Below are 13,637 nucleotides of genomic sequence, written 5' to 3' on the forward strand. Positions count from 1 at the left end.
TAGCGCCGTCTAAAATGCAGTGTAGAAAGTGGAATAAAGAACTGACTAAACAGACTGAAACAATGACAGATAAATGCTACAATATGGCTTTTATTTTAAAGACAATAAAGATTATTAGGGTATAACCCCCAAACAGCAGGTGTGATAATATGAAACAGTAACCTTTTACTTTAACAGTAAACTTTATTGAAACACACCGGTCAACAAAAGAGGCGGAAGCCCACACAGACCAATGTACAGTATATGTTAATGTACAGTAGGCCAAAAAGTACGTCAAAGCAGCATGACTGTACATGAGACCTTCATAATAAGGGACTTAACAAATTAAGGAAATAAGTGACTGAACGATAACACAGAGAGATCAGCCTCCAATTACAATGATATCAATGTCAATGATATCACTGAATTTGTCCAGGTGGAGATAGAGCCGAGTTAAAAGGCGTAGATCCTAATTTACTGGTCCATCACTGTTTCTTCCCTTCAATTCAATTCAATTCAATTTTATTTAAAGTGTCTTATCATAACAAAGTTATCTCAAGACACTATACAGTTTAAATAAGACTACAGTTGATTAAGGAAAAATAGATCCCAGCAATTCAACAAAGAGCAAGAAACAAAACACTGTACAGTGAGCAATGGCGAGGAAAAACTTCCTTTTAGAAGGCAGAAACCTCGAGCGGAACCCGACTCATTGTTGACGGCCTGCCGCTTTGACCGGCTGGGAGGAAGGATGGGGGGGTAGACAGATGGATAAGGAGAGGAGTGAGGGAGGATATAGTGAGAGAAAAGAGGAGAGTGTAGGAGGGTCCATGGGGGTGCTGGAGAGAACTCGGGACTCCCCTTGTCTGTGGTCACAAGATTGGTAGTTACTTTAAGAACAAAATCCCATAAATATGTCATGAGGAGCCTGGTGATGTGACACTGGCATGGAATACGAACTTCTCGAAGCGGGAGAATGATAAAAGGATGGTGTCCAGGAAGGGCCAAAGGTAAAAGAACGTTTATTTTGAATTCTAGTAACGCACTGGCCAAGTCCAGCCCATCTGAAACCTGTTTTCTTCAATGGGCTTGTGTTATTGTTGATGTCTGACGAGGGAATACGTCTGTCAAGAAACTATTGAATCGCCATACCAAATTTTAATTTGTAGATATGTCACTCTCTGTGGTGCAGAAGAAGCTACGGCACCAGTTTCTCCTTGTTCACCTACTTTGTGCGTGTAGTCCAAGGCAGCTTCCGAACGCTACTGCCACCTATTGTCCTTTAGAACTATTTGAACACATTTTCACAGCCAACATTTTTTTTAATACTGATGCAATGAAGGTAACGGATGATGTTGAGGGGAAAAACCGTTACGATACAATTATAGTAATGTGTGTGTAAATGACTAGCTTAGCAAAGGTCAACACACCCTGAGTGCTTTTCTATTTCTTTAAGGTGTATTCCTCTAAAATCTTTTCTTTTTTTTTCAAAATGTTTTATCCCTTACTAAGCTAGGGTGCAGAGAACTTGGCAAACAACATTTCTTTTGATTTCCGACATGTCCTTGAGTCACCCCCAGGAGGTTAGCTCCTTGAATAAGTGGGAAATCTAAATGGAAGTGAGACCTACAGATTATGATTTTATAATTGGATTTTGAAAAGCGGAACATGAGTCCTTTGTGGCCACTCTTTCACCGATAGCGCCAGATTCCACTTACATGTGATAAGGCCGGTACTGTTTGCACGACGGCCCCACTGTGGACGACGAAAAAACTCAGGTGGGAGCAGTAGCCGCTTTGATTTCTCAATCGGAAGCAGTTTTAATGCACTGGCACTTTGATGCCGGACCCGGGATCCTTATTTATAGCTAACTGACAAGGGCTTTTAGAGAAACGCGTTTGATATTTCAAATCTAAAATGGAAATTTGGGGGGTTTCCAGTGTAGGTGTCTGAATAATGGATTTTTTTTTTCAATAGTTAAAAGTGGCGCTTTCCTTATTCATGCAAGGACAGGGGGAGAGAGAGAGCAGGGCAACACTATTCTGCGTGTTAGATGAGGGAGCTTTGCCGTTATCTGCTGATCCCAGAACTTCCCTTGGAGCACCGGAGTGGGCCTGTATCACGTAGTGCGCCCTGCACTGGGACTCTACAGCCCGCTGACAGGAAAGCTCGATTAGCGAGCCACAAAGAGGCCAATATAGAGGAGCACTTCCTCAGCCAAAGGGGGTTCGTCCGGTGAACGCGCTCCAATCCTCTTTCCTGACAGAGGACGGTGACAAACACACACACCGGCCGGGCCACCTTGGGGAATGCATGATGGATTGGGATTTGGTTTTTCTGGCACACGTGCAGGCCAGACTCCCGACAGACGTCACGGCTAAAGCACGTCACCACACCGGCACCATCTAATACCCGCAACATTTACAGATAAATCTTTGGAAATTTTTTGAGGTATGTCAAAGAATACTGGCGTCCGTCCAGAGACAGATGAGCATGTTTGGACTGGACCCAGCCCTGCGCGTGCTGCATTCACTCAGACAATGGGATGTAGATGTGGAAGTGGGCCGGGGCCAGATGAGGAAAAGGAGATAGCAGGGGTGGGATGAGGGGCGGAGGTGTGCCGAGCACAGAGCGCTGGGCTGTTATGGGACCCTGTGGCGGAAGGGCATTGTTCAGACGAGGAGAAACACAACAACAATAAAAAAAATGTAAAAAAAAGTCCTCCTGAATCTTTTTATACGATTATGAAGAGAACAATTGAGTGGGTGGGATCCGCTACTTTGAGGATATTGAAAGAAGCGTCTCCTCCGAGGGTTCGGAATGATCCTTTCACACCTTGCGTCGAAACAGAGGCAGGAAAATAAAACAATGTAGCGTCTGCTGAGCGAGAGGCATATTGATCAAGAGCGGCGAGTCCACTGAGAGAGATTACAATGAACTCTGGCCTGTGACACATTAAGCAATGAACCAAAGGTTAATGAGGAGAACGTTGAATCATAATGTACTTTTTATGAAATGGTGCATTATGCATCACGCTTCGGCATAATGCTAACTAAATCAGGATTAAATCTAATTAACTCAAGGAATAAGTCTTCGAGAGCAATCTTTTTATCTGCCTGTGTCAGTGCAAGTGTATTACAAGAGCGAAAGTGTGTGTGTGTGTGTGCTCGCTACAAGATATGTGGTTGTGTGTCAGAGTTTTTCAGCTGATACTGCTCAGCAGCAGAATTCACTAACCCTAAGGTCATGCACCTGATATACCTTTGAATCCTGCTGTTTGCTGGAGTGGAGAATCCTCTCAGGGGAACGATGCATCCAGAGATAAGAGTCTGGTGTGATGTTGCGCGTCTTTTCCCTCAAGGTCCAGACATTGGTTTTTTTTCTTTCTCTTCATCTCGTTTTTCACTTGTTTGCAGCGCGGCGTTGATTTAGAAAGAGCTTGTTGACTCAACACGCGGCTTCTGTCTGGAAAGATGTTCTCCGAGAGATCTTTCAAGTTTAAATCACGTACATTTGTTTTATTTTGTCTCCACAGATATTACTTGAGAGGCTTGAGAAGTCCACCCTTAGGTTTTAAAGAGCTTATAAACACATATTGTATGTATATAATTATATATATATATACGTATATATATGTTGCCTCCTTCGCTGTCTACTTTTGTACCACCCTTTCAAGCACTCGACAGTACTCCAGAAGAGATTCAGCATCTTACTCTGTCACCAGACCATCTATTTTTACAACCTTTTTGCCCTTTTTGTGGCCAACTGAAAAAAAAGCCTACACTGACTCACATGTGTTCTTATGTAATCTCCTGAGGCTTTAAGAGAACTTGGGACTTCATGTTGGCGTTTTTTAAGACACTTTTGTTTTCATTTATTTATTAGCTTTTCTTCTTGACTCTTTATTTCAGTATGTAATCTGTAGATGAATTCAATCTCAATTATTTATTTATCCAGATCTTTGGTGTAGGTCTGTTGGAAGTCATGAATGCGGTGGCGAAAGCATGTGACCTGAGGCTCTCGTTGGATTTATCTCTTTTCTCACTATTGTTATATTGATACATAGAATCGTTTAATTGAATTTCCATGTGCGGGTTAGTGGATTTCTTTTTACTGATACAGGATGTCTTATCAGTAGTTTTTAAGATGCTACTTTAAGTGGTAGTTAGGTACATCGCAAGACATTAGAAACTTGTACATAAGGTTCAATAAAATCCTCAATAATTATCTCTCATAGCTTCTCTATTTGCCTGTGATTGTTAGCAGTTATCTGAAAACAATTGTGATAGAGTGTTAAGATTTGGATAGTGCTACTGATATAGGTGTTCTTGGTCTAAGAGGAGGAAAATGAACGTTAAGTTGGACATTTTCTTTTAAAATTTGTGTTATCTCAGGTTCAAAGTGACCCGAAGGCCCGCAAATGAATGTGTTTTTGGTATCTCTTGTGTTATCTCAGGGACAAGGTGACCCGAAGGCCCCAATACAAGTGTGTTTGTGGTATCCCTTGTGTTGTCTCTGGGTCAAAGTGATCGACCTCCCTGGCTTCCAGAAATACATATACAATGGTGGAGGTCGTTCATCTTGACCCAGAGACAAAACAAGGGTTAAAGCTATTTCGATTATGATATTTGGTGTGATGATCTTAACCCCTAACCGTAAGACAGTGGACAAAGATATAGTCCCTTGTTTGTTGTAAATATCGAAGGCTACAGAAAAAAAAATCTCGGGGGCCGCAAGTGGCTGACGGGCTTCAAGCTAAAGGCCTCTGGTTGAATTTGAAGTCGACTAAAACTAGCAACGAGAGTTATTGGACGCGTTGGCATGACAACAAAAATAAGCCACATTTCAAATTTGAGATTACAGGAACGGCTTTTTTACAATTTTTTTTTTTGGGAAACTTGACAGGCTTCAGAAAGTAAGGATGTTTTCCCAAGAATCGACTTGCTTTCCATTACAAACAATACAGCGTAAGAGATTGGATTGATGCTATATCCTTGTACTTACTAACAGGTCATAGTTGGGAGGGTTTTTTTTCGTATCAGACATGTAGTTTGTCATCAGCATTTTTTTTTGGACAGTGCTCACTTCGCCTGCTTTCCATTACTTGCATAAGGCACCATTAGACCATCTGTCCAATTGGAGCTTGACCATACTTTAATTAGACCTATAATCTTTTGGGCCTAACCTTTAGTGGAAAAATGTTTCATGAGTTTATGGCTAAACCCTAGTTGACTATTTTGTATTATTATTATTTGTGCCTGTGCAGGTGTCTTAGGCTTAATAAATCATCTACTGGAGCAGAAATATTCTGGATATTTGATTTATTCACACATTTTTTCAAACAGAGACACCCTTTTTATCATCGCTAAACATTATCTCATGTTTTTGTTCTTTCTCCCAGTGTTGGACAGAAGACCATCAGGTTGCCTTCTGGAAGTTCTGACCTGGGCCAGACATCACTGGCGACTGTCTGTGCACGCCATTAATCAGACCCACAGAGGACTGTCGAGCATCCAGATGGGAAGCCCCTGTACAAGCAGACAAAGTAAAGAGGCTAATTAATCCTTATTGTTAGAGACACGGAGAGATTAGATGAAGAGAAATTCAGAGCGGGACAATGTGGGACGTCAGAGACAAAGTAACCTTTAACAAAGCCGCGGATTCACACGTATGACCATTGTTTCATCGGTTAAATATATCCATGACTTCAAATGTTGTACGAGTGAAACGGGAGGGTCAAGTGACATTATAGCAATAGGTTAATGAATGATAAGGAGCCTGGAGCACTCTGGGACACGGCATGGCAGTGATTAAACAGCTCCAATATGAGACAATCAAACTCACAGTCCACTTTATAGGAAGCGGTGAGATAACAGAGAATAATTCCCACTGGTTTTATTACCATGTAACTACCCTGTGACAAGCAGATAAATGTGGCAGAACACAGGCTCGTACGAGGATTTGTTCTACACTTTCACACAACATAAGGAGCCTTCTTGTCGAGATGGTGGTTGAAGATTCATTCTATCATTATTCCATTTATCGTCTGCGCAAAATGTCCACATAGTTACCCAAATTATGAATGTATTTTTTATCTGATTTTAAGGAACTAAACATCCAGTGGCTTCCATTATTCAATTGTTATTCATGAGCCTATTTTGTAGAACAAAACACAATCTTTTTTTTTGGTTTAATTATAACTTCAAACCTGTGCTAAAATGGCTTTCGTCACATTTAACTTAAAACAATATTTGCAAATGTCAAACGGTAGACCTGTGGGTATGGATGTGGCCCATTACAGAGAAACATATGGTATATTATTTGGTTAGTATGAGAGAGTTGAATAAAATCTTTTCAAGACTTTTATTTTGGCCCGTGTTCATTCAGCCTCTTTCCTATTAAATAAATATGAATAAAAACCTTTGTGTGTAAAACAAATACAACAAATATACAATTAAGTAAAACAAATAATCTTTAGTAAGTATATATATGTTATATGTAAAAGAAAATCAAATTTAACATATGACATAGAGTATATGTAATGGTAAAATATGTAAAGTACACCTTTTTTGGTGTATTGTTTTGATTGTTTATGCGCTTTGTGACCCTGGTCTAGAAAAGCGCTTTATAAATATTACTTACTTACTTACCTCAATAAGATAAAGATGCTAATGTAATTAGCGTCGCTAATAAATCAAAGTATTGTTAATTGGTATTTCGATACAACACTGTAAAACTCAACTGTACAGGCTAAATATTAAATATGTTGTCCCAGCAAGCCAGGGATACTGTCGAAAGTCTCCAGAACATCACATAACATAGCAATACAACCGGGAAAGTATTTTTTAATTCGTAATTTGGCGGACACAAGGCATGAAAGTAAACAGTTGAAAGGATAAGTTCTTTGCTTTTCTCTGTGATTCATGCCGCTCATGTTCATTAACAAGCAGAGCCGGTGTTCAGGCCACCGACACTTGCTCCCTCTCTTGTGCCGACACTGTCCCCCCTCAACCCGCGAGCTCGCACCTCAACCTCTGCCGAGCCTGTGAGGGAATCCATTATATTTGCAATCCTGAGGGAAGAGGAAAAGGTCTCTGGCATCATTATTTTCCTTCCGAATGTAACCGACTTCGCTGCACGGGCCTAATTTGCTTGCTGTAATTATAGGTCACGCTCCCCTTTTGTAATTTATAAAAGCCTTTGTTCTTATCAATAATGAATGGCTTTAGCAAATCATGGAGCTCTAATATTTTGATATTAGGAAAATGCTAATGCATCCGGGACCTTCAAGCCTTATCGTGGACGTCCGGGCGCTCTATTAAACAAGCCGGCAGAAGAAGTTGGACGTAAATTGCTTATGTTAATGCCACAGTTGTACCCAGACAGCACAAGGAGTCGGCAATTAATTTCATCCCGGCGCTGGATGGACAGGCAAATTCATTTTTTCCTTCCTGAGGATGCTTCTGTTCCCCCCATCCTTCTCTCGGAGCTCAAAAGAGGGTAAAAAGGAGCGCGAGAGTGGAAACTTAGGAGCGATCTTTGGCCTAATTGGACGGCGGCAGGAGAGGGAGGCACGACATCTGGGAGACGGAATCTTCATTCATTCCGCTGACAAGTGTTTTCACAACTTAGACCTGTTTTATTAATTATGTTTGACATTTCCCTAATTACTTTCATTTACATCTCATCAGCGCCGAGCAGACGATTAGAGTCTGCGGTGTGAGAGCGCCGAGTGGCTGCTGAACAAGTTACCAAGTGTTCTTTTATTGTCCGTACAATGAGCCCTCTACTCACACTTATTGGTTCATTTTTTAATATTTGCACAGAGCATCAGGGTGACGTGGAGCTCTCTCTCTCTCTCTCTCTCTCTCACTCTCTCTCTCTCGAGGCCACGCCGAAGCAAGAACTGTGCCGGAGAAATATTAAAATGGATGTTAATTAAATGAAACAATATCTGGTGAAAACATCGAGAGAATATCAACGCTGTTGGTGGAGATGTTATCAGGACCAGAGGAGAGAAATCTTTTCAGGCTGTTGCTCCTAAGCTTTGGAACGATCTTCCTCTCTTTTTGCGCTTGATGGAGTCTACTGACTCCTTTAAGAAACATCTTAAGACGTTTCTATTTGTTCAGGCTTTTCCTTGATTTTCTGGAACTCCTGTGTTGTTCTCAGTATTATCTTTATCTTTAAAGTATGTACTTTTTTGAGTATTGTTTTGATTGTTTAAGCGCTTTGTGACCCTGGTCTCGAAAAGCGCTATATAAATAAAAATTACTTACTTACTTACTTATGAGTGATTTATTAAGATGGTCTTAAGTATTTTTATTCATACACAGGAATACTTGACACTATGGAAATATTAAAAGATTTTACTTGCTTTAGCTTTTTATATTCTAGTGTGTCGGTTTTCAAGAACATTCTCAAGAACAACTGGTCTCGTCTTCCTCTCTATAGCCATGATGGTCTCAATGGTTTCAATTTGGTCATCTATGGTCTCATCTTAGTCACGCCTTTATCTTCTTGGTCTTGTCTTATCCCGTCTTATCTTGTCTTGGTCTCGTCTTGATCTTCATGATCTCGATCTGGTCTCGTCTTGGTTGCACCTTTCTTTTCTTGGTCTTGTCTTGGTCTCATCATCCAGGTCCTGGTCTTGATGGTCCAGACAGTCTTGATGGTCAAACAATCTTGATGGTCTCAACCTGGTCTCAACCTGGTCTCAACCTGGTCTCAACCTGGTCTCGATGGCCACAATGATCTTGTTGGTCTCGATGTTCTTGGTGGTCCACATCGTCTCGTCTCGGTCTCATCTTGGTCTTGTCTTGGTCTTGATGTTCTTGATGGTTTCAACCTAGTCTTAAACTAGTCTCAACTCGGTCTCAACCCGGTCTCAACGGCCACAATGATCTTGTTGGTTTCAATGTTCTTGGTGGTCTACATTTTCTTGTCTCGGTCTACTCTTGGTCTCATCTTGGTCTTGTCTTCGTCTTGATGGTCTTGATGGTTTCAACCTAGTCTTAAATTGGTCTCAACCCGGTCTCAACCTGGTCTCAATGGCCACAATGATCTTGTTGGTCTCGATCTTCTTGGTGGTCTACATTGTCTTGTCTCTGTCTACTCTTGGTCTCATCTTGGTCTTGTCTTGGTCTTGTCTTGGTCTTGATGGTCTTGATGGTTTCAACCTGGTCTTAAACTGGTCTCAACCTGGTCTCAACCTGGTCTCGATGGCCACAATGATCTTGTTGGTCTCGATGTTCTTGGTGGTCTACATTGTCTCGTCTCAGTCTACTCTTGGTCTCAACTTGGTCTTGTCTTGGTCTTGATGGTTTCAACATAGTCTGAAACTGGTCTCAACCTGGTCTTGATGGCCATAATGATCTTGTTGGTCTCGATGTTCTTGATGGTCTACATTGTATAGTCTCGGTCTACTCTTGGTCTCATCTTGGTCTTGTCTTCGTCTTGATGGTCTTGATAGTCATGACAGTCTTGATGGTATAGATGGTCTTGCTGGTCTTGATGGTCTTAATACTCTCTGGTCTTGGAAGTGTCTTTGTATTCATTTCCCTCACCTTCTCCACCACCGTGACCAACCTTGATCATCCTCTCTACGATGTGATAAAACTTTCACCTCCCTTTATCTGTCCATTATTCTGGATTATTGACCATCTTTCCAGCTTCCCTTTCTTACTCTCACTGCAAATCACCACATCATAAGAAAACATAATTGTCTGAGAAGAATCCTCTTTAAGCGTTTAATAAAATGAAGGTACATAAAAATGGGGAATGAGTAACAAAATCCATATTTAAACAAAAATGGTTTCCTGAGTACGGATTATCAGATGCCAGAGTTAAATCATAATCGTCTTTTTTACCGTTTCTTGTACAACCTTCTGAACCTTCTATTTCACTTTCCTATTGATATTTACTGAACTTTAATCCTATAATAGTGTTTTTCTGAACGTATACATCCTAGTTTATTTATTTATATTTAGTGAATAATTTAACCCAAATACGGACCTTGTATGAAGATAAAACGACAGTGGGAGTCATGCTGAGGCTGAGTAAACTACTCGCGTGCGGCTGCGAGGAATTTGATTAATTGACACCACTGTTGTATTGTACCTCGTCTTCCAAATGCCAAGCTGTGACAAAAAAAAAACACACACACCAAGAGTGTTATTTTTATCCTGATAGGACACGTCTTCTCTCAGGAATATGTTGGAGGTGAGAGCCGTCTGTGCTTTCCTTGTTAAAAAAAAAAAAACTACTCTTGTCAAAAAAGACTTTCGCCTTCACTCCCGGACAATTTGTTAGAATCCCGGGGCGAAGCCGACTGATCTCTCGAGAGCGTTTTAGAGTAAGTTTGGCTTCATGGAGAGGCTGCGGAGACAGGGACCTCAACAGGGGTTTGTATTGGCCCAACATGACAACAGGCAGTGGAAACAGAACCAGAATTATTTTCGACAAACATATACATCAAACTTGAGGGACGTTCTAAAGCAGGACACAGGGAAAGTTTTGCCCAGGGGCCACCTGTGGCCCTTTTATTGTATAAGTGCAGACTGAAGTCAGAGGTCAACTTTAAAACGTATAAAATGAAAGAAAACGGAAAATAAATATTCAAATAGTGTCCCTTGATATTCAATTGAAACATATTTTTAGTGATTTTATTGCATAAAATAAAATAATCTATGCTATCTGACAAGCCAGCAAGGAATCAAATGTATTTCAAGTAAACAAAACGTTTTGTGATCTAAATTCATCAAGGATATTATTGATCTTTTGGCAATTCCTGTCAAGGGTTGCCTCAGTATACTAGTCCACTATTTCCTTTTAACACATCCATACACCTCAATGGTTGTTTCCTTTTATTATTTTTAATTCCTACTCCAAGAAATGTTCTTCTCGCCAAATGTCTGAACTCTCTTTGCTTCCCTTACTTTGTCTCCAAACGTTTCAATATGAGCTGTCCAGGATGACCAAATGTCAATTTCAATAACTTTATGAGCTGTTGCAGTGCATTATGGGACCTGTACAAGTGATTCTTCAACATTAATAATAAACGTTACGTTTCAGGCCTTGTGTAATTATTCGACATTCTTTTGTAAAACATGAATTCCCCAACGTTTCCATTTCATCCACCGCGCACCCTTCAGGCACACCCGCCAAAACACATCGATAGAGAAAAGAAGGAAACCGTTGAAGGCGTCAGCCATCGCTCTTGATCTAATCAGAGCGTTGAATCGAGAATGAGCTCGAAACTTCAACTGACGCGCGGATTGATGATCGCGTACCGTCTCCATCCGGTGTACTTAAATTTTAATGACCTCATAAGACCCTTACGTTTCACTGATGTTTAGATAATACACTTTATGCAGATTGTAGGATTCTATAAATTTTAGATTTGACTCGATTCGTCTTCTTCCGCCCGCAGCTAATGAATTTAAATCTGGTTGAGTCACAGCCCCCCCGACGGCTTCTTAACGTATGGCTTCTCCAGAAGTCCTTCCACTGGAGCGACAGATCCATCACACGGCGTGGACCACACTTTTAGACTGTAACCGCGGCGGTGAGATTAGAAAACAGATAATCGTCCTGTTTAATGTACAGGCGGCGGCGTTGCATTAGCCATCATTAGCACCTTCCTCATGTGACTTGATGCAAACAAATTGTTTGTATTAGCTGCCGGGGGTCTGGGTAAACACTCGTTTTTTGTCCTTCCTCCTGTTGGGTGATGGACGCTGGTAAGTCAGAAGACGTCGGCTTGACTCTATTAATTACCACCTGATCCTTTCTTCCTGGATAATTAGGTACCCATTAGTTCTAATCAAGTAGTTACTTAATTATTGCAGTAATTAGTCTAATGGTCTAGCAAATTGAAGCTTTATCACTTTCGGATACTTAATGTTCTTGGCAGAGTACATCATAAATGTCAACGCTCAACCTCAGCAATCAAGCAGAAGAAAACAAAGTTTAAACGATGGCAGTTTTTCACACCAGGGAGTGTGATCCGTTACAGGAGGGTCAGTTTGAGGAGTTCCTGAGAATGTTATGGAGTGAACGTGACCTGTCCATCACGAGGCGCACATAAAAAGGACAAGAAAGACTGTACATAAACAGCTGATGAAGACGAAAAGAGAAACATAAGTTCTTTAAAATAGAAAAAAAAGTGAGATAAATGAAATAAAAACAGAGATGAAAAGCCAGACAAATGTGAGATTATGTCAAAATGTATCAGAATCCATGTTAATCTGGAGCAGTAGACTCTAAAGACCAGAGATAGTCAGTCATAAAGGATCTAAAAAACCTACAGTTATTATTAAAAAAAAATAATTATTGAAAATAAATATATAAATCCCTTATATGCCACTTTAATGTAATGTATCTTATTTGAATTCAACCATCTTACCTCTGACTTTGTCTGCATGCATTTCTACATGCGCTGTCCAACAATTCTGATATTAGTTTTAATTATTAAGATCAATCCGGACCAGAACATCACGGTTCAAGAACCTGTTCTACCGTCTGCTTTCAAAATTTTATTGGATGTTATTTTATGTATTGTATTTATTTAACTAATTGTTCTATATTTAATTGCTACTTTAATATGTCTTTTATTTTATGTTGCTATATTTTATTCATCTCATTTTTTTTATGTTGCTATATTTTATTCATCTCATTTAATTTAATTTATTTTGTATTCATTCTTTTATTTATTACTGTCATCACTATAAGAAACTGATTAAAAAAAAGGGTTTTTTTTCTTCTGGAAAACATAATAAATTGTGAGAATGAGGGTTTAAGTAGTGAAAAAAGTTTGATTATCCCATTTGTTTGATAAAATACACAATACTTGACAGGTTTGTTACTGTGTATGAAATGATAACTGAAACATGTTTTTGTACGAGATTGAAAAGAATATAAAATGAAACCAGTCATCAACTTTACATTTCTTTAAAAAAAAAAAAAATCATTTATCTATCCAACTATTTTTTTTATCAACCAACCATTCGGTTGTTAGATTTCGTTAGTAGTCCTCAAACTACAAAACGAGTAAACAAATCCGGTCAAATCAATGAGTACTATACTCAAATCAAATCCCTTTTCGACTCTTTAAAAGTGCAATTGTGCTTTAGCTTTTCCGTTGTCTCACTCCCTCTCAGGAAACTCATCACCTAAGCTGCTGATGTTAAGCAAATGTTTGCCTTCATTATTTGTGCATATCTCATGACAGAATTAACCTTTAAGCAGTTAAGGTATTTGAAATTCTGATCCCAAACACAAATAAATAAATAACACTGTCCAACCACCAAAAATATCAAATAAACCCCATTGAATGATATTGCAGGCTTCAGACCTTGGGTCCTACAAAGGTTTGCGCTAAGCTAACTGCTTGTAATTGCCAGTACATACTGGAGGAACATAAATCATGCTTTTTATATAAGAAGATATTGTTCAATAATAAAGATTAATGATTATATTAACAGTATTTTCTTTATCAAGACATTATTAAAAATGAGGTGGGGGGGAAACAGATTCAGAATTTTATAAAAGATATATGTAGAAAGATTGTTCTTTTATCAATGTTGATTTAGATTTAAAATAACATTGAAACATTGCATGACCTGAGTTTCTAAAATGTGCAGAAACGTCAAAGGATA

The 13,637-nt window shown here is 39.6% G+C and overlaps 1 long non-coding RNA gene across 1 annotated transcript in view; it reads right to left on the minus strand.

The window, feature by feature from the left end:
* The window catches only part of LOC148073834 (uncharacterized), a 202,760-nt gene extending 189,671 nt beyond the window's left edge, over window positions 1–13,089 (minus strand). Inside the window, exon 1 of the long non-coding RNA XR_015712121.1 lies at window positions 12,925–13,089. This is a non-coding gene — a long non-coding RNA (uncharacterized LOC148073834). The remainder of the gene's footprint in view (window positions 1–12,924) is intronic.
* Window positions 13,090–13,637: the final 548 nt, after the last annotated feature.

The sequence above is a fragment of the Callionymus lyra genome, chromosome 8, assembly GCF_982586985.1.
Source record: "Callionymus lyra chromosome 8, fCalLyr1.hap1.1, whole genome shotgun sequence".
In the NCBI taxonomy this organism is placed as follows: domain Eukaryota; kingdom Metazoa; phylum Chordata; class Actinopteri; order Syngnathiformes; family Callionymidae; genus Callionymus; species Callionymus lyra.